This window comes from Lissotriton vulgaris, chromosome 8, assembly GCF_964263255.1.
Source record: "Lissotriton vulgaris chromosome 8, aLisVul1.2, whole genome shotgun sequence".
Classification (NCBI taxonomy): domain Eukaryota; kingdom Metazoa; phylum Chordata; class Amphibia; order Caudata; family Salamandridae; genus Lissotriton; species Lissotriton vulgaris.
In genome coordinates this window covers 906,231,359-906,257,642 of record NC_141696.1, presented here as the reverse complement: position 1 = coordinate 906,257,642, position 26,284 = coordinate 906,231,359, and positions in this window count along the sequence as shown.

The window sequence follows — 26,284 nt, the reverse complement described above, 5'->3', positions numbered from 1 at the left end:
CAATGTACATCGTGCAGATTTGACGGTCTGCCTTTCTTTGCTAATGCACACACTTGTTGTTTACTCACAGCCTGTTATCATTGTGTTGTTGATGTGTGCCATGTTCAACTTATGCATGAATGTGTGGCATGTACAGCAGCTAGGTATGAGACAATGGTGTTGCAGTTTCACACATATACTGAATGAGATACTCCCAGGCCTTCTCATGCTAGAGGTGGCCATGTCCCTTTGTGCATTGTGATAGTCAGATGTTGTTTCCGAGGTTCTTTCTGTGTGAAAGAGGACAAGTGTACGAGTTGTGTAGCTGACGGTGTCCGGACATATAAGCCGGTCTGTGACTCAAATGTGATAACAGTCATTGTTGGTGTTGTGTCAATCAAAACGTAAGATGTTGTACAAATATCATTGTGTATAGCATAGACATGTGTCCACTTTGATCTCAACTAGGAGGAGACCAAATCTACATCGTCCCTTCACAGTGCTGGCGACATGGAGAATGAGGAGATCATCCGGAAATTCTGTCTGGATAGAGGCACTCTACAAAACCTATGTGCTATGTTGCCGCCCCACCTGCAGCCTCGCAGGACATATCTGGGTGCTTTCACCTCAACAATAAAGGTGATAGCACCCCTGTATTTTTTTGCGACTGGATCATTCCATAACATGGTGGCCAGTGCAGGTCGGATGTCGCAACTTATGCTCAGCATGGTGCTGCATGATGTCCTGTCTGCTATGAGGAACTACAAGGACAGATATATCCATTTCCCCTGGGCGGGGTGAATTGGTGGCTGTGATGGGAGATTTATAAGCCCTTGGACACATCCCCCATGTTGTTGGTGCCATTGATTGCACAAATGTTGGTTTTGTTCCAACAGAGGCCCAGGAGCTCATCTACAGAAATCGTAAACATTTCCACTGTAATTGTACAAGTGGTGTGCAAAATTTCCCAGCTCAGCCCATGACTCATACATCATGCTTATCAGCATTTTACCACAGCTGATGGCTAATCTGCTTCCTGAGCGTGCATGGATGGTGGGTGAGTATGCATAGAGAAAAAGCTTGCTGTGTGTGACATGCTATCCTCGGCCACAGTAACACTAACACTACAAGGTGTATCTGTGTTTCTCACACCTAGGTGATTGTGCATATCCTAACAGTTTTTGGTTGCTGAGCCCAATGCAGAATCTCAGGACACCAGCTACAATGATGCCCACGGGAGTACACGTTGTGTGGTGGAGCCTACTTTTGATCTCCTGAAGTCACAATTTCGCTGCCTGGACAAGATGGGAAATGCACTGATCTACTCGCACAGGAAGGTGTGTTAGATTGTGGTGCCATGCTGCATGCTCCATAACCTGGCCTTGCGCAAGGAGATCCCCCTGCTCGTGGATGCTGATGAGCAGTCAAGGCCCCCACCTGCAAACCAACCCATGCCCAGTGATGAGGATAGTGGAGAGGAGGAAGGTGTCGACCTGCGTCAACAGCTCATCACCAACTACTTCACTTGAAGGTGAGGGACAATGTGCAATGGACCCATTGCATGATGATGTTACTGTTGTTGTCAGAGTATATGTCAGCTATGTGACTGCAGCCGGGTGTTGACCTAGTGGTGACTGACAATTTTGCTCGGACATGACAGTTGTGTACATCTACAGGTTGTGTATGTTAACACTGTTGCTCATTGTGATGTGTGCATGATGGATTGGATTGATGGTTAGTGTTGTGTGAAGTTTGTGATGCCACACCCAGACTAGTGAGTATTGTTGTGTTGTGTTTTCCTAGGTCCCTTCAGCCTCTCCTTTCCTACATACATCCAATACTCCTGGTACATTGCTGACATATCATAAAAATAACATATAGAAGCTATACTAACCAATAGCTCCATTACCAATTACCAAATAACCAGTCAGTTGGCAGCGAAGAAAGTTCAATCGTTTATTATGCAAATATACTATATAGAGGAGCCTCTCCCATCCTCACCCAATATGCCAAACATCACTAACACTATGTATAAACATCACCATGAACTGAACTGGTCTTTACCCTCATGTGAGAGGTGCGCCAGAGTGATTGTGACAACGTTACCATGACACAGTTTATCTCTCTCTTTATCTGGAATGGCTTTTACCCCAATGTTGGAGGTACGCCACCTAGATAACTAGAAATTAATTGTTCTATTTAACATCGCATGTGACTGTAGTTGTGGTCACTAATTATGTATGGTAAAATCCTACCAAGGCGTACACACTTGTGCTATTGTGGAATTGATGTCATAACTACCATTCATTCTGTATACTAGCCCTACGGGCCTTTCGTTGTGCTTTAATATTTATTGATGCAGTGTATCCCAAATATCATTGAATTCGCCAAATACTTTTTAATAATTCATAAATGACAATTTATTCAGTACCTCTATGTAATGTATTCCAAATATGTTAAATTTAAATTCGCCAAATAATTTTCTAATAATTTACAAATCATCATATTCAACACCTCTTAGGTTCGATTTCGAACGCAACCACAGTCTTTTTTCCACCTCTATACGCCTACCACACACCACGTGGTACGGTTTCCATAGTGATAGGACTAACAGGAACAGCGGCTCGCCATCGCGAGTTAGAGCGGCGTCCTATGTCTGATTCAGTCGGCAATCTCAATTAAGTCACCGATAGCGGGTTACCTTTCTACATTAAGGTTACCATCCGGTCACTGGAAGTCTCGGGAACTTAATTTACACCCGTTTAATCTACCTAACAGATTCCCCGGACTTCAGAATTACCGCCGGTCCCAGGTGCGTCTTCCCATTTCCCGGGTAAGGCCCCAGCTTTTTCGTCTTTAACATATGCAATGTTTTCACCATATTTGTAATGATTTAGAGTGACTGGCTCCCTTTTGACCCACAGGAACGAACCATTGCTTTATTAACCGCTCACTGCAACCCGTGGCAACATTGATATTTACCACGTGGTAAGTTAGTTTATTTTAAAACTATCCGTGTCACCATTACTTTGCTTCTTTATCCTATCCATGGTGCCCTGTGATTAACCTGGGCCCCATTCTACGTGTTCCATTTCAGACACGAACGTTCTGACAGGATCCTATTTGATGGTGGCTCTCGACCACGCTCTGTACAACCACGCTACAAGGTATTCTACCACCTTACATTATCTCGCTATTGAGAGCGCCAGAGCCAACCTCCCCTCCGGGCCTTTTCCTCGGCTCCTAACGCTCGTTCCAACTATTGTGATTTTTACTCTTTCAGATGGGATTTGCTCCACCGTGAACCCGTCTATTAATTTAAGTTCAAATATGACAATCAATGGTCCACATTATTGTGTCGATATTCCATCAATCGTTATAATGAATTATCTAATCAAAAACTTGCTCAATTATGTGTGCTTACATTGGTGCAGTTAACATGAGGCATGTCCCATTATTTTGGAATGTAACTCTTTTCTTTATACACCGAATTAGGTTGCCTGCCCCCCTTCTCTGTCCTGATGAAGACCCCACAGCAAGGGCACAACTAATCCCTGCATTATTTAGAGGGTCGAAACGTCGACAACCGCCTATTTGACCATCAACTTCACGCCACCATTTGTTTCATTCATTGTTCTATGTGAAGTATGATCCCCTAACCTAATTGTCATGAACCATTGGTCCACTATACTGTATATGATTCACAAATACAGTGTCTTTGATTCATTGATTTTACTGTCACGTATTCCTTTCCATCACCTTATCCTCACCTGATCACCTACCACCACCTCTCCCCCCATTTTTCACTGGGGCACTGTACAACCAATTGCATTTATTGATTTGTTCTTGTGTATATTCAGTATACCCAGTCCCATTGTGAATAAAACAATGTGGACTCATTTATTGTTTGTGTAATTAATTGTTTGGATTATTCACATTACTTCACACTCACGCTGGCCCCCCTCCCTCTCAGTACCTATTGAACCCAGGTCCCAGTGACTATGTTTGGGTAAACCCCCCTTCTATACCCAGACCTACAATTGAGCACAGTGTGGGAGAAGGGGCTGGGATGTAGCGCCCTGGGTGCACAGGTGCATGCAAGCGATTTTCCTGTACCTAATAATGTAGGACTATATTATCAAAGAATGGTGATAACATTATTGTTGCTTTAGCGGCAGGAAACTGCGGCTAAAGCGGCGATAATGGGATTGATAATATGCCCTTTTGAATTCCCATAGAAGCCCAGGTTCACACCAGAACCTGAGCTTTTATGGGATTTCACAAGGGCATATTATTAACCCTAATCGCTGCTTTAGCGGCAGTTTCCTGCCGCTAAAGCTGCGATAATGTTATAGCCTTTCCTTGATATTATGGCCCCTAATATCTGGCCTCGTGTGTTTCATTTTAAGGACTTGCTCAACCACAATCTTTCTCGTGGACCCCAGCATCCTTGACAAGTGGGTGACGGGAGGGTAAACACTAAGGGCTGGGTGCGATAGGCCGACGCTCTGTCGCCTCCTCCCTCTCTTCTTTTGATTCTCCCTCCCCTTCTCCCTTCCACCCACTCCCCCTCCATTCCATTCTCCGTATCATCCTTTCATTCGAACTACCTTTCTTTACCTCCTCCACATAGCACACATACTTATGTTTCATTTTTGTCTTGCAGGTTTCCTACGCTGCTTCCACTGGTGTCCAACCCACGTTTTTTATATTATACTGTTTGTTTTATTAAACTTACGTTTCTATTTATTTGTGTTTTAATAAAGGTTAATTTTTTTCTAATAAATATTTGATTGTATAGGTCTTCTTTTTCTGACAACACTTGTCGATTATTTATTGTGAAAATCATCTGTTTATAGGACATTTTAAGGGCACACTTTTCTACTATTACAATGTACCTACCAAACATAATCTAACTGACTATTAGACAAATGAACCTGGGTAATTCTACAACTTCTATGAGTGTATCACTTTATGATACCATAAGTACTGACCGTGTGATTATCAAACAAATAAGGCACTGCCTAGGACCACTGAGGCTTCATGGACTGCCGAGCCCCACCCTGCATATTTAAATAAAGCCCCGGAGTGTGGCGATTCCCAGACTTCAGTTTGCCTCGAACCCCCCCAAACAATTATTAAACAATATCCGGGAAGGTGGTGGTCCCCTAGGCTGCAAAACGTCCCTGTGCCCTTCCGCGCCTAATTTACATGTGACATTAATATCCTGATTTCTCCAAAGACCCCGCAATATAATAATTGGATTGGCCATGGAACATTACCCACCAGGGGCCTCATTTAAAGGAATGGGTGAGACCCCGCTTTTTATTCTTGCTTTTTTTCTCTCCATTTTTACCATCCGCATCCCCTCTATTAAAGCTATACAAGGTTTTCCTCCTCAAACTACAACTAGTCAAACACGAATTTGCTATTACACCGGCCATCTAACAGCAAACACAAATGTCCCGCGAATGCACACCCCGGGTATGAGCTGTGCCTGGCATGTCGCCCTCCCTAGTACCATGATGCATTTGTTAGTATAAAGCATACTAACACTACTTATACACGTGTAGTACAGCGACCAGAATGTAGTAAAGAAGCAGAATCCAAAAATATAAATCCTACCAGAAGTCAGATGACATAGTTCAATTAGCCGACAACCCTGGCATGAGTAGAAACAGCTACACAAAGAAAACGGGTCTTCAGCACAACGCAAGCAATTTTGAAATATTGGTGAGTGGTGCTTTCTTTTTACCTTCTCCTGCTCATCGCCAAATTGATGTGGTGAAGAGGCAGACAGCAGTGGATCCAATAAATAGATTTATTACAGAAAAACGAGACACCTGAAACAGCCACCAACAGGAGCAGACAGCAAGGCAACCGTCTTCTCCAGCACCGTGTACAAACTCCGCAAGGTTCCCCTCATGACAGCCCTACATTCTAACATTACATACTTAGATTCTAGTATAATTACATACTAACATTCTACTATAACTTACATTGGAATACTACACAGAGCGCATGACTTTACAATATTGAGCTCATTGTTTCATTCACAAATCTTGAGACCGGTAGGGGTAGGTATTTTGCTTCCCACTCCCTATATTGTATAAACGCAAACTAACACTCCTTCCACAGGTATGCTACAGCGCCCAGAGTATATCACTTTACAACAATGAGCTCACAATTTAGGCTTATTGTTTAATCCTCGAGTCTTCAAACCAGTATGGGTAAGTAGTTCGCTTCCCACTCCATATATACTATAAACGCACATAACTACCCACTAGCGACCGCCAATAAGTAATAAAGAACAAATTAGAATAGTTCCTTAATTCTTTTAGCTTTCAAAACTTGTCTCTATTACTGTCTTTCTAATTTTCCATATAAAGAATTTTATTAATATTCAAGTACACATACAAGTCAGAAATGCAACATATTCTATCAACACACTTTCTAAAACATTATACAACACGTGGAGGTTAAAAGTTCATCAATGTTTTTAAACCTAATGATATTTTTTTTGCAACATTTTCTCGAACATTTAACGGCACGTGCAGGTTAAAAGTTCACAATTGTTTTAAGATTAAACACTGCATTCCAAATGCAAGTAGCATGTGTGGTTGACTTGATCAAATTGTATCCTATAATATGTACTCCACGTTCAAACTGCTTTTTCTTAACCAATCACAAAGATGCTTTTCCACAGAACGAATGTGCACCCTACTTTTAAAAAACAATGCTTTTCATCTCCCAATCAGGTACCGTTTTGTATGAGAAAAGAAACTATTTTCCCATCTTTAAACATATCTCTTATTCTACAAAGAAACTGCATGAGCTACATACATCTTTCCATACCTTTCATCCATACCTTCAAAATGCTAGTGTGGATCATAGGACAAAGCTATTTTTTCTGGTTCAAGAGGTATGCAGAACAGAGACGTATTGACTTAGACCGAGGTTTACAAAATGTGGACATTAAATGGTTTGGACAGAGAGGATTGAAGTGGAACCAATTGTTGCCTTTGGTTAAAACCTGTTTGCATCTCCAACACCCTGACCTCATGATTGTGCACATTGGTGGAAACGACCTAGGCACATTGACTGGGGTAGGTTTGGAAATGCTTATTTCACCTTTGGACAATTGATGTTACTTTTGCCTCAAACTGTCTTTGTACATTCCAAAACATTCCAAAGACAGAAGTGGCAATGGTCCAAAACAAATTTGTCCTCAGATTGAAAAATCTTGGAAGAAAGTCAACAAAGCTGTGTATGCATACCTCAGAGTCCACAAAATGCGCTACCTCTACAACAACAACATACGCTTTGATATGGCGCATATATACAATAGTGATGGAATACACTTCACAGATCAGGGAAACCGAGTTTTCCTGAATAACTTGAAGCTGTGCATCCGCACTTTTATGTAGCTCCAATTAATGAACACAAATGCTCATTTTAGTGCCACCCTATAACTTACAACTTAGGCCCGCTATTTTAGGGCTGAATACCGACAACTCCCGGACCCTCGCCAAAATGTATTCTCCACACAGCTGTGGCGCAGCGGCCAGACCATCTCACTTCACAGCACAGACCTCTCACTTTGATCCCCGCTCTACTCTCCCATAAGGGTGATTAGTTTGCACTTTACAAATACTGTATTGATTTACCTTCGCACTCCCTATACAACACCACCTAAGCACCATATACAAGTTGGACAGGTGTGGCACAGCGCCCAGAGCACATGATTACAAAGGATAGCACACACAGTTTAGGCTCACGGTTTCATCCCCGAGTCCAGCAGCAGCTCAATTTCACAGCATGACACTCTAGGCAATACCTCACGTAATTTCCGCACCCAGCAATTTCAGACCAGTACGGGTCAGTAGTTCAACAGCTTTATCCCGAGTCCGTCAGCATCTCAGCTTACGCCCCCAGCACCATCAGACCTGTAGGTGTGAGTAGTTAGCACTTCACAAATACCGAATTGATTTGATACGCGCACATTTATCTTCACACTCCCTCTGTAACACCCCTCAACCACCATACACAACCTACAATGTTCGAAACACAATTTCATCCAAGTAGCTATAACTACATGCTGACACTACTTGGACAGATGTGCACAGCAGCCAGAGCACATGACTTCACAGCATATGACACACAGTTTGGACTCATGCTTTCATCCCCAGTCTGGCAGCAGATCAGCTTAGCAGCATGAGACTCTAGACAGTACCTCACATATTTTCTGTACCCCAGGACTTTCAGACCAGTACAGTCAGTATTTCGTCCCAGTAGTTATAAACACATGCTGACACTACTTTCAAAAGTTCACAGCATAAGAATCACAATTTGGGCTCACGCTTTAATCCCCAAGTCCCGCACCAGCTCACTTTAGCAGCAGCAGACTCTAGGCAATACCTCACTTAATTTCAGTAGCCCACTATTTTCACACCGCTAGGGGTGACTATTTCACTTCGTACCCTACCCTTCTCTTTCCAACTTTTTTCCCCTTTTTTCCCCTTACTCGCTTCAACGGAATCACAAAATGGAGGCCAACACTTCCTAGATGCAACCGCTAGCACCACTCACAGCGACAACAAGCTCGTGCTCGTAAAACCTCAGCCAATCAGATGGCAGAATTCCCAAATATTGATATCTGTAAATTTGGATATTTCTCCAAAACTACTGAACAAATTTACACCAAATAAACAAAAGCATGCTTTCTTGACCAAGACCCTTCTCCCTGCCAAATGTGAGGTAATTCCGTTCACCCGTTCAACCTGTAGCCTTGTCTAAAGTTTCCTATGGAAATTAACATGGAGAACACACGTTTTGGGACACCCCTTTTTTCTCAACCCTCCTTCACGAATCACCCCCAAACTTTCAACATAGGAGCTGATATCAACCAAGAATTAGTTTTGAAAATTTCGCGAAGATTCATCAATCGGCGCCAAAGTTATTGAGAATGGAATGTTGCCATTTTCCAATGGTACATAGGTCCTAACTATTACTACCTACTGGCGACCGCCAGTAGGTAATAAATAGTGTGGGCAAGGCAGGAAGTGCTGTAATACGTTACTGCATATACTTGAATAAACCTAGACCAACTTTTTGATCATTCCTCCGTGTTGGTGTCCGTCTCTTGATCAAGGGAGTCTGAAGTGGAGTTGGTACACATATATATATATATATATATATATATATATATATATATATATATATATATATATATATATATATATATATATATATATATATATATATGTATATATATATATTCACTGAAAAAACCATAGGTTTTAGGGGTGTTATAGTTAGCTGGAAATTTCACTCGTACAAAACCATTCCACCGTTATAGTTAGTTCAGCTAACACTCCTGAAACCTAGGTTTTTATTTGTGAATTTCTAAGGTTTTTTTAAAATGATAATTCCTAACTATAACCTGCCTGAAACCTTTGTTTTTTTCAGTGAATTTCCAAGGTTTTTTTAAAGATAATTCCTCAGTATAACTTGCCTGAAACCTAGGTTTTTTTTCAGTGATTTTGAAAGATTTTTTCAATGACAATCTTTAAATGTATTAATTGTGATATTTATTTCATTGATACTGATTTACTACATTTTTTTAATCTATTTATTTTAGCTATCTTATTTTTTAGATTACATTACACATGTTTTATATATTTTTTAAAGAACAATGCAATATATATATATATTTTGATATTTTTAAAATATTTGTATATTTTCTTTTTTTTCAATTGTTTTCGCATGCAAAATGCACCTTTCTCACCTACTGCACGGAACGTAGGCGCCATTTTACAATTGCTCTGCAGGACCCGCGTAGGATGTGCGATGGGTGTGTTTTTTCATGCGTAATCGCTATGCGACCCGTCCGCTTTCTTGGCTTTTAAAGCCAAAAAAGCGGAGATAAACCCCCTTGATAATATGCCCCTCTATTCCCTAAAGCCTGGCTCACTGCTTGAGTACATGCTTACTGACTGAATGATTATAGGAAAGACACTGGGTGAATTCTTAATTGGTTGACTTTTACTTTAGTGAATGAAATACTATATGGTACTAAAAGAGTCACTATGGGATTGCAACAGCAGTCACACTGTGTTTGCTGGAGTATATGGATAGTGACTGGGGAATTGTAGGCCTGAAGCACAAATGTGAAAGTGGTTACAACACTACATGCATAATGCATAGGAGTTTGAAGCACTGCATACCCTAAAGGCTGGCTTACTGCAAGAGTACATGTACTTATGTAACTGCAAACACATCAACCAACCAAATCATTGTCTCTCAATTTTCCCAAATGAACACTGACTCACAGTGTGATTCTAGACAAATAACAGTATCCCTTGGACTTCACTGAAAGGATTACTATATGCTACTGAAAGATTTACTATGGGATTGTAAAAGCAGTCACAGAGTGTTTGCTGGAGTGTAAGGATACTAAGTGGGGAATTGTAGGCCTGAAACACAAGTGTGAAGGTCGTTGGACTACTACATGCATAGTGCATAGGAGTTTCAAGCACTACATGCCCTAAAGCCTAACTCAATGCAACAGTACATGTACTTATGTGTCTGCAAACACATCAACCAACCAAATCATTCTCTCTCAATTTTACCAAATGGACACTGATTCATAGTGTGATTCTAGACAAATAACAGTATCCCTTGCAGTGTATAAAGAAAGATAACAAATATTAAATAAATAAATGTATTAACTCAGAGTAATGGAATTAAATAAATTAATACTCGGATATAAATTAGAATACTCGAAGTTTAATAGAGAGTATCTCTGGCACGGGCTGCAGGGAAAATAGGTGTTTAGGGTAATGCAGAATAATAAAAAAAGTTTTAAAAAAGGGAAGTTACTAGAATAATAAGTTAAAACAAAGGGGAATGAATGTTAATACTCATATTAAAAAAAGTAACCAATAGTAATGCTTTAATAAGAAAAACAAGTTTAAATAAAGCATTTTACAAATTGTACGAAAGTTAATACGTATGGAAAGAGGCACGTTTACATAAACACGTGACATACTAAATCAGTGGAAATGAGAACACCTGTAAACTGAAAAATGTGAGTTAAAAGTGGGAGGAGAGATAAATTGATCTCATAGAGTGTTAAGTAACCGAAAAGTATATAAAACACACCTGTGGGATGATTAGTTTTGTTTCAGAGAATCAATATGGGTGAAGAAACTACGAGCAAGGTAATGATTGGGGGCTGTGGAAGCATCTTGAGAATATCTTTCATTTCCTCAGTAGGAACATATTGTTAATGTATATTTAACAATACATAAAACATTATGTCCCCTTCAGGGGAGTTGAATGAATTTTGATGGCGGAAGGAAACAATATCGAAGAGAGGTAAATTATGTGAATGGGTATATGTTTGATATTTTTAAAAAAGAAAGCAAAAATATTTAAATGATTATAAAATGTTGTATGTTTAAGTTGAAATGGAATATAATAACGAGTTGACGAAAGAACCATTACAAAAAATATTACAAAATTACCACGTGCGAGGTAATGATTAGGAACAATGGTATCATCTTGAATTTATTTTCCATTTCCACAGAGGGATCATATTGTTAATGCAGATTTTAATTTACATTCAACTTTATGATCCTTCAAGTGGAGTTGGATGACTTTCAACAGAGGATTTGAAAGAATAATAAATAATGTTTTTTTTAGTATGCAAGTATGTCTTAGTGATTGAAAAACGTACTATAAAAACAGTATTGACACAAAAAGGAAATTCTTTGGAATAAAGGAAAATATTCTTTAGCTTCTACAGTGAAAATGGGATAAAAGTATTTATATTGAGTAGTGCTTTAACCAATGTTCACTCGTGACGAACAGGAGGATTATCATCTAAGCACTTTTTTTGAAAAAAATAATATAATTGTGTCTTCAAATATTTCATTAATAATGCTTTTAATTTTTACATATGATTGTAAAATGTAATAATGACATGAAATGTACATAAAAAAGGAAAGATGAAGTAGTGAGGTAGTATTTATCGTAGCACTTCTATTCTACTTTATCTGAAAGTAAAAAAAGCCCAAACATTTCAATAAAGATGATGGGCAACACTTACATAATATAAACATAAGGAATGAGTGCTTATGATAAAATAAAAAAAATGTGGTTCAACTCGTGATACCAATGAAGGATAAAAAGATTTTGCATTTCACTCTTGTGATGAATATAAAAGACTCAATCAAATATTTTGAAAACTTGTGCATTTTTCTTTCAGGGATGGTTAGAAGAATTATACATTTAATGAAAGGACAAAGTACTCCACGCTAAAGGAGAAAAGTCAGCACAATTATGATAGAATAGAAAATAGAATAATATTTTTAAATACCTTTACAGTCAACAAACTCGTAAGCAGAGTACACAGTTTAAGTTAAAAACACCCTACCACAACTAGTTTTTGAAACGCATTGTAAAATAAAGTGTGTCACAAAATGGGCTACATACATGGTGAGGGTATTGCAACTTCACATAGAAAAAAAAGCCAATCAACATTAGGATCAGGAAGGTAGAGTTAACCACACAACAGCCAATCAAATGTTTTTGAAATTCTGCGCACGGAAAAGGATTGGTCGGTAATATGTCTTCTTACAATGCTTCACAACCAATGAAAAAGGGGTGTAGAAAGTTTCTGGTTTTAACATACGAGCAAATCAGATGACCCTGCAAGAACACGAAGGGGGAGGCAATAGTTGCTTACAGCAAATAATAACAATAAAAAAGGATAGTTCAAAAGAACGCTTTGGAATAAAACACACTTGTGTTTGATTAAATAAAGTTTATGAGGTGAAGTATAATCAACAATCTTTAAAAAATTAACTAACGGGAAAATTATAAGTCACGGTGTTAACATTATCGCTGCATTAGCGATCAATCACATGACTTACGTTTCACCACTGTCTGCTGCTCCTTACTTCACTTGCAAGGTTAAAAAGAACATGTGCGACATTTGCATGAGTCTAGTGCAATGCTAATTATTGAGGATGACTTGCTTTCGCAATACCCCGAAAGGCTTCCTGCAGAATAAGTATGCACTTATCTGCCAGACCCCATTTAATGATTAACCAGGCTCTCAAGGCTAAACACATTGTAAATCATCTCTCGTCACTTTCTGTTCGTCCAGGTTGACCATGAAAAGTGCTGGTCTTCTCCTTTAACTCCTTTCTTTTTCATAGTATTTGTTACTCCTACACTATCCAGCAAATACCCCACAGACGCAACCCCCTGGATTTGTTATAGTAATTGTTACTCATACACTATCCTTCACATACCCTACAGATGCACCCCCTTGGGGTTGGAATATTTCTTTTTACTGCTACACTATCCAGCACATACTGTACAGATGCTCCCCCTGGATTTAGAACAGTAATTTCTACCCCTCCACTAACATGCACTTACCCTACAGATGCACCCCCCTGGAGTTAGAATTGTAATTGTTACCCCTAAACTAAACTGCACTTACCCTACAGATGCACCCCCATGGAGTTAGAATACTAATTGTTACCCCTACACTAACCGGCACTTACCCTACAGATGCACCCTACTGTCTCTTTCAAAATCCAAATCAGATTTACAACATCCTTGCACCACTTTCCAATGGAAGCCCATGTTCACACCAGAACCTGGGTTTCTATTGGAATTTACAAAGGCCATATTAACGAGCCAATTAAAACTGCAATCATTTTTATCGCCCTGCTTGATAATATGCCCCTTGGTTTGGATATTGAAAGACAGAGCAGTGAAATCTGTTCTCACTTTTAAAATCCAAACCAGATTGCTTTTCCACATGCCAGTTACCATCTCCCCTCGTTGAAAAGCAATGCCGGATCCAGAAGGACACGGGGAGCCGGCGGGGCCATGGGGGCATTGTGGTTCCCCCCACGGTCCCCAACATTTTTTATAAGATTGGGGGATAGGGTCCACGGGAATTTAGAAATTACTGATAGGGGCTATTTTTTTATGGTAAAATTAGAAGCCGCGCACTGAGCACAGCTCTCAGTGCAGCCCCCTGGTGTGCACGCACTGGATGCACGACTCACAATCTGTAGGGTGCATGACTCCAGCGCCTTTGGTGCACAACTTCTACGCGTTTGGGAGCCGGCATTGATTTTCCACATGGGGAGCTACTAACATACAGCTCACCATGTGAAAAAGCAATCTGATTTAGATTTTGAAAGAGAGAACATATTTATTTGCAATAGGAGGGAGAGATGGACACCCAGGGACACTGCAGGAGCCGGCCCTCCCACAATACATAAAGCCCAGGGGATTGGTGGTCCCCGGGGCTTTGGAGACCTTGCAGCCCCCCCAACCATTTTTGTTGTTGCCCCGGGGGTGACAGGGCCCTTGAGTACTCCAGAAGGGGGACCGCACAGTCCCCCTCCCACAATACATAAAGCCCCAGGGGGTGGTGGTCCCCGTGAGTTTTGGGTACCTTGGATCCCTACCAGCACCATTTTATTTTTAGCCCCGGAGGTGATGATCCTTGGGGCTGGGGGGCCCCTCTGGTATCCCCATAAAATTATAGAAAAAGCTCTGTTTCATTTGATTTTAAATGTTTTGAGGCAGAGTCCGCGCACCCTACACACACCTGCTGGGTCTTTTTAAAAAATAAAAAATTAATTGTGGGCCCTGGGGTCCTTCTGGGACCCTCAAAGCAGGTCTAGAGGGTAAAAGTATTGCTACCCTGCCCCCTTTCTACATTTTGCACACATACTGACTTCTTCAGCCTCGCTTCTACCGAGGCACAAAATGGCTGCCAACAGTTCCTCGTTTCGAATGTTGACAACCAATTGACAGCCAATTAGCATTCAGCATGTGATCGGAAGAGTGCGCTTACGATACAGTCACAGTCCGCTGATAGTCCGCGGATCCTCCGTGCCCATAGATTATATAAAAGCCTTTAACTGTAACTTTCTCAGGAACTATTGGACAGATTGGCACCATTTATGCAAAAGGCACAATTCTGAACTGAGGACTACATCTTTGCAAAATTTGGCGTAATTCCGTTTAGCAGTTCGGGCTGTAGCTGTGGCTAAAGGTTCTATGGGAAATTGCATGGGGAAAGTTATTCCAAATGGAATGTTGCGGATTTCCTATGGAAAATAGGTCATAACTATAACTACCTACTGGCAACTGCCAGTAGGTAATATATATTCACTGAAAAAAACATAGGTTTTAGGGGTGTTATGGTTAGCTGGACATTTCACTCATACAAAACCATTGAAATTCTTCAGATATAGTTAGTTGTACTAACTATAACTTGCGCACCCGCAATCCACTGCTGATGTTGTCACATATTACATCATTCATGACATAGTCAGTGACATAACTGATGACATCTCAAATGACATCACTGATGACATCACTGTTGACATCACTGATGACATGATCCAGTGAATGTGGTTTGGTTTGATATTTATAAAAGTATTATATATATCGGAATCTGCACTGAAGAATGAGTGGAAGTATTAGTGTCGGTATGTAGAATTTACTATTAGTGTGATTGACTGTCTAAATGACTAATTTAAAGTGTCTCACTAAATATATGGGATAGTGATTAAAGTTTGTGAATATTTGTATCAATCTGTGTCTTGTTGTGTAAACTACTCCATAAGTTGATTACTACCTATGTGAAACTGTTTATTAGTTTTTAATTAGTTAAGTGAGTATTTGTATGGGAGAGCAAATGTATGTGTGATTGGGTGGAAGGTGTGTGATTGTCCAAAGCTTTGTAAATAGTGGATTTAGTAGGTATATGAGGTTATGACTGCATGTGGAAATAGTTATTTGAGTGAGTAAATATTGTTATGGGTGAGATAATGAGTAAATATATTTCTCAATGATACATGTTCAACAAAATAGAAATATAAAAGGCAGTGTATGTGACAGTTCTTGTATTTAAATAAGTATATGTATGACTCAGTGATTGTATATGTGACTGTATGGAAAACTGTATACTTGTAATAGGGATTTTATAATACACCAAGTATTACTTTCTAAGTATATGAATAAATAAAGTTGTGTTGTATAAGTGTGTAGGTGAGTGAATGAAAGTATGATCAATTGTTTGCTTATGTGAGGAGGATGGCTGCATAACCTAATAGGATGTGTGCTGCTGTGTAATGTTAATATAGGTGTATTTAATAGTGTTGTATTGATGTTTGTCAGCATGTATGAGGGAATCTATAGGCCATACTATAAGAACTCTCCCTCATGACCCATTTACTTTTTAAGGATCCGTATTACAGATTCCACCAAGGGCACTGACAAATACCAAAGACCATTTGTTTCTTTAACTTTCTTGTTACACTTTATTTAGTCATATTTAGTCATTAATAATGATTTATGTTCTCTTTTTTAATTTTTCTTTTTTCACTTCTTTCCTTTGTGAATAAAAAGTTCTAAGATAAACACAATACTATCACAAATTTACAATATTACAATGAATATTTACTCAATAAATTACAACTGAATTTCATACATGCCTGGGTAGAGAAAACATGCAACCAAAATTATACATACACACTTTTCACACAACACACTCCATCTGCACGAGTTAACACATTTCAGTTGTTTGTCTATTGATCACAAGTTTATTCACTACGTTCCGTAGGATTAAGTAATAAACTTGGTCAACGCGTTTCGGTGGGGTAAAAGTAGTAGTAGAAACCACCTTCTTCAGGACCCGTCAGAGTATTGCATAAGAGTCTCTACACCCAGGAGTATTCCTTTTATTCTACGCCTTTCTGTTCTCACATCCCAGCGGACTGTTTGGGGATATTAATATTCTATTCACGACAACCTGGTATTACTGACTTTTTACAGATGTGTTAAAATTAAGACACGGGGTGGACGCAAGTTAAAATTCTTTTTTTATATAAAGGAGGTTTCCACTAGGTGGTCATTCTTTAACAAATATGTCCTCCTTTGCTTTTATGTTTACTCTTCCTTCTAGAGTTTTTCTTGGGTTGCTCTCCCTTATTTTTCTTTTATTTATATATCCAATGCTTCTTCAAGACTGTTAGTTAATCCTTTCTACGCTTCTGTCTTAGTCCCATCACAGAGTCCAGAGTTGCAGCATGCGTCCACACCATCTATAGGTACGTGTTCAGATGTGTGTGTAGATCTACAAATCAGTGAGTGGGTTTTTAGGAAGTTGTTTTGGTGTGTCATTCTTTTAAAGATGGTACTCTATGTTTTATAGTGAGTGATGAAATTTTATACTAGTGTATGATAAGGTGTAACAGATTGTCACATGGATGATGTCATCAGTGATATTATCAGTGATGTCATTTGAGACCTGTGACCATGTCATGAATGATGTAATATGTGACATCATCAGCATTAATTCAATGTATTAATTGTAATGTTATTTTTTTACATATTGTTTTTTTTAAGGTTTTTTTTCATGTTGTTTTACTACATTTTTATCTATTTATTTTTAGATATAATGTTTTTAATTTTACACATTTTGAATATATTTTTTTAATGAAAATTATTATTTTTTTGTATTTTATATTTTTTTAAATATATTTATATTATTTTATTGTTTTTTTTTAATTCTTTTTTTTTTAAGTCACGCACACAAAGCGTACCTTTCTCGATCACTGCGCGGAACCTAGATGCCACTTTAGGATCGTTGCGTAGGATCCGCGTAGGGTGTGGGACGGGTACGCATTTTCCTGCACGATCACTATAAAACCGATACCCAACTTCTGGCGCATACGAAACGTGTACGTATTGCGTCATGCGATGTTCGCACGGTTCCGCCCTGACCCCATATACGTGTTCGAAGCGGTGGGTGCGCGACTCCCGCAAAATGTTTTAATGTCTAAAATCATACATTTGTTATGTTATGTTATGTTATTTCCAATTCTAGAGCGCGCAGCAGCCCCAGCAAAGGGGCGTCCCGGCGCTATATCTGGGGAAGAAACACAACTCAGTCAGGGCAAGAAAAGAATTCAAACAGAGAAACCCTAAGATCCAGTGGGAAAAATGAAAGTCTTCACGGCTCTCCTAAATGCTAGTAGCTCATCCATAGCATGAATATGGGCAGGAAGAAAGTTCCACAGTTTGGGTGCGAGAACTCTAAAAGAACGACCACCTGCTCTGCTTCTCTTGAAACGTGGAACAACGGCTACATTTTGCCCCAAAGACCTCAACTGCCGAGGAGGAGCATAAGAAGAAATAAGATGTTGCAAAATCTGAGGCGAAGATTGTTTCAAAATTTTAAAAGATAAACACAAAGTCTTGAATTCAATCCTCTGAATCAGGGGTAGCCAATGAAGCTTACGGATAGTTTCTTTGGCCGAGCAAAATCTAGGAAGGCCTACCAGCGCCTTACAGCCGCGTTCTGAACGCGCTGCAGCCTGGTAGTTTCTGACAAATTGGTTCCAAGCAAAAGTGAGCTCACATAATCGAGTCTAGATAGTATGGCAGCCTGAATTATCAGCTGTCGGGTAGGGGCGTCAAAAAATGTCAAGATCGGCCTTAGCCCACGTAAGATCCCGAAGCAGGTGGCTGCTACTTTTTTTGTATTTATGGAAAAGCTGAGGGAGGGATCCAACCACACCCCTAGATTTTTCACCTCAGCTGCCGGAGTGGGGATAGGGCCTAGTTCTGATGGCCACCATTTGTTGCCCCAGAGATTGCTCTGCTTGCCCACAATCAAGACCTCTGTCTTTTTAGCGTTAAGCTGTAGGCAGTTGGCCGTCATCCGGCCAGCCACTGCACTGAGACCCTCACATAATCTAGTAGCCTCAGGGTCTGAGTCCCCACTAAGAGCGACCGCCAGCTGCGTGTCGTCCGCGTAAGAGACCATAGTCAGGTCCCAGCACTTGCCGACAGCAGCCAGCGGCTGCACATAAAGATTAAACAGCGTGGGGCTGAGTGCCGAACCCTGCGGGACTTCCTGCTCAATGGTGTAAGGTTTCGACTCAAATGGTGGAGTGATGACCCTAAAGGTGCGGTTAGTAAGAAATGACCGAAACCAGTCAAGTGCCACACCATTGACACCTGCTTCTCCCAGACGCTGCAAGAGTATTGTGTGCGATACAGTGTCGAACGCGGCACTGAGGTCGAGTAATACTAGTGCCGCAGTTTGACTCGAGTCCAACATGGAGCGCAGGTGTTCTGTCATGGAGAGAAGAACGGTCTCAGTACTGTGACCAGCACGAAAAGCATTTTGCGAAGGGTCCAAGATGTTACCAGACTGAAGGTGGTTAGACAGAATGCCATTGACATGGGCTTCTGCCACCTTCGCGACCCAAGGAAGCAGGGAGATAGGTCGATAGTTCTCCAGTTTGAGAGGGTCCAGTGCAGGTTTTTTCAGGATGGGGGTGACGTAAGCTTGTTTCCATTTAGGTGGAATTAGGCCAGAGGAAAAAGATACATTTATAAGTTGGTGTATGGGAGGTAGGCATAGAGAGGCTAGTTCTTTAAATTGTGCAGGTCTAAGAGGATATGCTGGTGACCCAGATTTAATTTTGGCTGCCAGCTTATAAAACTCTTCCTCCGATAAGTCAGGGAGTATGGATAGGGCCAAATTAGTACTGGGCATGGAGCTCTGATCCTCCATTGTCAGACTAGTACTAGGGAAAGAGCGGTATATTTTAGACACTTTTTCCACAAAGAAGATCGCAGGATCTTCACAGTGTGAAAGTGAACAGATCTCAGCCACAGGTACTCTGTTGGCTGTAAGATCTTTTAACACTTTGAAGATCAACTTCGTGGGATTAGAGCTGGTGTTAAATTCATGAGAGTAGTAGGATGCCCGCGACCTACAAACAGCTATATGGTAGCTCTTAACTTGTGCTAGATAGTAGGTTTTTTTCCCAACATCATTTATATATATTTAATATAAATATTTGGGCAAGACATTATCTGATGTGATCATAAAAATTATATACATTAACTATATTACGTTTAAATACAATTTTGCGAATTCGCGTCCGGTGTGTGCTGCGTGTGCGCACCCTACGCGGATCCCATTTGATGAGAAAAATGCGATTTGATTGGTTCATAACACTTCCTATTCTAAGTATTGAAGGACCCCACCCATTTCAATCACTCATCTTATACCTTCCTTGGTAGAAGACCTGTGCTAAGAAGAACCTCATTTTTTTGGGATTGCAGACCTGGTTTTGCTCTAACTTTAAAAAATGGCTTCACAACAACAACAACAATCTTCAGAATCTGAACACTCCAATGAAGATGGATTTGTTCCAGAACCACCACATCCCTAAAAGTATGTCTCCATTGTCTGGAAATTTTTTACCTATCCAGAGGGACTTAAACGCCACAAAAGTAACTTGCTAAATTTGCAAAGCAGTTTTATCTCGTGGAGAATCCCAACAAAAAATATTCTTGTGGCACAGCAAGCATGCTGAAACACTTGCAATGTTCTGCATCAAGTAAACCTACCCAAAGAGGAATGCAGAAGACAGCAGGAGAGTCTACATATGCCCCCAACTGGCTAACGCAAAAATTCACTGCGTGAAATGCAATAGATTGCTCTGCTACGTCTGTTGAATTAGTTTGCAGGGCACTTGATAACCATCGCTGTTAGAGGGTTTTTTTTGCCCTTAAGTTAATGGTTTTGTTCATCCGCTTGATTTTTTTTCCCTTTTAAAAAAAAAAAACAAATCCAAAAAAAAACCTACAAAAAAGTTTTTTTCAGAACTCCTCTGGTTAAAAATGAGCTATATTTGTATGATAGTGTGTGAAAGTTTAGATGAATGTATGTGTAGTATATCATTGACTAAAAGAATGCATTTTTGGAGTATGGTGAATGTATAAGTGCAGAACTATAAGGAAGTGCTGCAGCATGACACTGTACGCTCTTTAGCTACAGCGTGCTGTGGTACTTCTGAAGCACGGGGATGCAACATATGTCCATAAATATGTTGCAAGTCTATCCTTCCCTCTGCACTGCTGCTTAAACTGCAGCCATATGGTGACACAGGTACCCTTGCACCATGGTGCAAGGATATCTGTGTTGTGTGGAGTTTGTTTTTGTGCAAAAAAACACACCTTCCTCCACAAAAAACAATCAGTGGCGGCATTTTTCTCCTTCAATGTATGCTGTCCAGTTTAGCATATATTCAAAGAGAGTTTTATTTGGGGCTATAAGAAGGCTAGAAGGTCTATGTCCATACTAAAACTACCACTTGAGAGAGGGGGTCTGGACTTCCCGGACTTTAAAGTTTATTTTTTTGCATCCCTTTTAGGCCGGCTTCGTAGTTTGTTAGTTAAGAATCAATACTTTTTTATCAGTTCATGCTTGGCACTAACTTAAAACAGTTCTTGGCAAGAGTTCAAGATCCAAACTATTTTAAACGCGTAAAATTTAAGACTGCGAGAGATGCCGTACGTATTTAGAACTTGATCTTGTCCCATTGTGACACTTCCTTTTATCATACTGAGCTACCACTCTGCGACAACCCAGGGCTTCCTGATATTTTTAGTGATAAAACTGGGCGGGACTGGGCTAAATTTGGAATTAAGACGCTAGGAGACCTATATGGTTCAGAGGTTTTTTACAGTTTGCAACATTACAAACTTTGCACAACTTGGCTGAAGTAATGATATACAAGTACTTTCAAATCAAGGACTATCTGATACATAAAATGAATTTGAAACAAATAAATAGCTCAGATATCTGGAGTTGCTTTTATTCTACGAAAAATAAGTCACTAATTAGTCTGGGATATAAATGTCTCTGCCAAAACAAATCGGACGATTGCCCTAGATTGGCGTCAAAATGGACTGTTGATTTGGGGATTAAAGTGACACCCCAGAAAGTCTCAACTGCTTTAGATAATATTAATAAAGTAGTCCATCCTTCTAGCCTGAAACTACAACTATATAGGATGGTTAAAAATATCTAAATGGTCACAAAATATTTAAAGTAGTGATTGTACAAAATGCCCTAAATGTGGTCTGGTGCGCAGCAGACCTCACACATATGATCTATTCGTGCCCTTCGCTAACTAAATATTGGCTAGAAATTGAAAATATTTTACTTCAAAAATATTTGATTAGTACTCCAATCACCGCACCTTTGGTACTATTATCTATATACCCTACGGGTATTACAAATAGGAGTTGGCTAAGTATAGCTCTGTCCTGTGCCAGATTGGTTGTAGCTAGGGCTTGGATCTCGCAGAACCTACCTCACACGATCGAGTGGTGGAATCTTTTACATGAAATGTATACTATGGAAAGGGCACTGGCTAAGGGTAGAAGCTTCAAAGCAATTGCTAAGTTTAAAAAGATCTGGGACAACTTTTTGTAAATTATATGTGGATCTTGTTAATGGATTTTTTGTGTTTTAGATGACATTATCGATTTTGTCAAGAAGTTTTATTCATGGTCTGTTTGTGATTAGTTTTTTCTTCTCTTTCACCTGTTGAACATTGATCTATCCCGGTAATGAATGAAAATTAATTTCTTTGTTTTGTATGTATATGAAAAATGCTGCACTCCTGGATTTGCTTATCAAAATAAAAAAAATAAAAAATCAAATCAATGTATGCTGTGCATTTTAGCATATATTCAAAGAGAAAAAATGAGGAGAAATGAAAATAATTCTCCTTCTTGTGCCTTGCTACACCAATTGGAGGATGCTGCAGCATTCACACACATGTCCAGATTTATAATTTCTGATACATTTGGAGATGTGTCTTGTTTTATGAGTGTTCTGTGCAAACACGCACAGTAACACCTATAGAATGCCCTTTCAACGCAAAGTGGTATATATGATGAGGTCGTATTTACATCGAGAAGAACAGGTACAGAGACTGCCTTCTCCTCTCATTGTAAATATGAAAGAGTGTCTTGCGATATAACAATGTTACAAAAACTGACACATTGTTAGTAGAGGATGCTTCTAAATTTGTCCCATAAGTGCTTAGGTATTAGCAGACTGTTACAATAATAACATATTGCTAGTTCATTGTTTGAAAAAATTGCATGAGAGTGATAGGAGGTAAGCACAGACTTATGTCTCCAAAGATGCTCAAAGAAGAATGATTGAAATGATTGCTGATCTTCAATAGGTACAATGGGAAATTATGAACCAATCAAATCTTTTTTTTGAGGTCACATGATATCCTATAACAGTGAGATTCCAAAACTTCAAAGGTATAAACTGGGTGTTTAGAAGACTGTATTAATACTTTGTAGCTTCTTGCAGATCTGCTTGCATAGTACATAAAGAAATTAATTTGTACTAGGGTTAATGGCTAGGCCAATCCTTAAGTACTGCAAACAGAGAAAAAGATAAATGTATAAGTACTTACGTTTTGGCAAACTTATAGGACATGTTTATAGATTAATGAAGGGAAGGGATGAGCCTGATCATACATGTGCTAACACACTCTGTGAGGTGTTTTAAGTTGAGAAATGTTGTCCCTTTTAATCCTGAAAGTCCTTGGGCCCTACTAGCTCACCATGTCTCTCTATTTAATACCATACAGTTGCGTTGCAGAGAGGTGCTCTGAAGGCGTGTCCTATTTTATACCTCTCTGCAATGGGTTAGTTGGCCCCTAGTGACACTCAGTATTTATGTTAACTTTATCCTGTAACTTAAAATGCCCACAAAGTATCTTTCCACACTTATCTACTCTGTCCATCTCCCATTTCTTTACCTGTGTGCAAACACAGACCATTGTGCATTTTAATACTTATATTTATTACCTTCACAGTAATAGAAATAAAAATCGCTACACATTTTTTTCTGTTGTTTTTTATAATCTAAATTGATGAAAACTTCAAATTTTAGAATTAGGATCAGTGAAAGGAAAGAAAAAATACAGTTATAATCTATAATATTATATTTCTTACAATACAGCATAATTTTATCATTTTACAAATTCCTTTCTTTGCCCTTTTTGCTTTTTTCAGAATATATTGAATTTCACTTGAAACAGTGATTTCAATCGTACTCATCACATAACAGTGGACAAAAAAAACCCAATCAATAAGATTGTTTAAAAAACCGAAGACTACATCCTTAATAACATACCATATAATACAAATCACACAAATATAAAATGCTTACTCCTTACAAAATTTCTAAAGTAAATTTATACACACTGTAAATGTTGTTGTTTAAAAATATATGCTGAGAGAATGTGCAAGAAAAAGTCTTTAATTCAAATATTCACCTTTCGTCTTGGCCAAATGATATTCTTAAAATCCTTTATATTGAAATTGTCCAATAGTAATTGTATAAATACATATTAATACATTCTTCAGAGGCCAAATTATGATCCTAAAACGTCGGCTTTAAAAATAGTAGGTACAAATTTGGTATTTCACTTGGCAAACGTTGTTTAAAAACAAACTGATCATCATTACAATATGTCCTGTGGAAGGACCATCATGGAAAATGATTGCTACTGCTACAAAAGTCCTACCTGATATTGATAGTTGACTTGCTACAAAATGTTTTATTAACGTGTCCAATTTTCTTCCATTAGCTGTACAACGTTGCATCATTAAAAATATATATTGTCCGTATCTTTGTATAAATATTGTTGATAACATTTCGGATTTGCATTGGCTACACTCCATGTTTTGATTTGCTGGTTTAACTAGTTTATTAAAAGATACTGATTTACAGTCTGGTAATGTCAAATAATATAAATCTTTCAGTGTCTATATTAGTGCTACATGTATACATACAATTTTCACAATAATGTTCCCATTTGAAACAAAGGCCTAAAAGATTTTCAATTTCTAATCCTTTATTTTCCAATACAGTAAGCATATACATTACAAATTCCTGAGCATCTTGTTGGATATTCTGCGTAAATTGTGTCAAACCAGCACATACATCCAAAAGATTATGACTATCACAAACGCTTTGTATTTTAGTTTTATCAGTTCTCAATTTTTCATAAATACAATGCAACAAGGAACAACATCTTTTTTCCAGATTCTCCATAAGTTTCTGTTTCAAACTTTCAAGAAAAAAAACACATTGACCACTACATTAGCATAACAGTTGATATCTGAACTATTCTCAAACTGATAACCAACAATCATATTTAGTTTTTTTCCCTTCTCTATACCTTCATTACAGATATTCTCATACCTTCTTTTTCTACCTACCACACGCTTTTCAAATACAGGATATTGACCTAAATTGGGAGCATACACTCTTCTTAACCTAATATACTCTTTTACACAGTTTGCATCTGCAGTAACCTTTGTGTCATCAAAATCAATAAAAAACAAACCAGATAAAGTTCTGACTCAGGATAAAGCAACATATGCTATACCCTCTTTAAAAACGGTACTTCCAATGTTCACCAAAGGACAGTCTACACTTAAACCTTGAGATTTATGAATAGTCACTGCATATGTCAGAGAAAGTGGAAACTGTTTTCTACGGACATATAAATCGTTAACAATCAAAAAACGAACAGAACAACAACCAATTTGTTTTACTTCTTCAATCTGATCAAATTTAATTTTTAAAAATTCAATTCCATCTTTATTCTGATAATTAACAAAATCCACAACTTTACCCATTGCTCCGTTAAGTAAACCTTTTTCAACATCCAAATGTTGCCTTAATATTGCCTGATGTTTATACATGCATATAGATTCCTTTATAAACCAGCAGTTTTAGGTTTAGATTTTTCTAAAGAATTTAATTTTGTTTTCAGTTTTTCTTTCAAAATAATAGTGATTCCTTCATGCTGTATTTTATCAATGGCTTCCATTTTTATTATTTCTTCATTTTCCAGCTTCGAAAGTTGTTCATTGAATATAGAACACTCGCGCAGTGTTGGCATTAAGCAGATGATAGATTTGTTTTCTGCTATTTTCATATATATTTTTTCTGAAACTATATTTTCATTTGGAAACAAATTGTAAAGTAATTACCTCTGCAAAGCTTCTTTGCCATGTTCTGTCAGTACAGCAATTCTTATATCTTGAAGAATAGTTGCATAATCAACATCATTTGCCTGTCGCATATTTGTAATGAGTTCCTTGTATTCAAAACATGACCAAATGTTAACATTTCCAACACTACCCAAAGACTTTCTGGTATCTTCATGCGCAAATGTTTACCTGTTGTCCTTTTACGGGAGTAAGTTGCAGTAGATCTCCAAAAACTATGACATGTTTTCCTCCAAATAACATGTCGTACTCTGTTTTAAGAATTTGCTGCCTTCTTAAATGCACAAAAGCAAGCATTAAGTTTGAGACCATGCTTACCTCATAAATATTCAGCAGT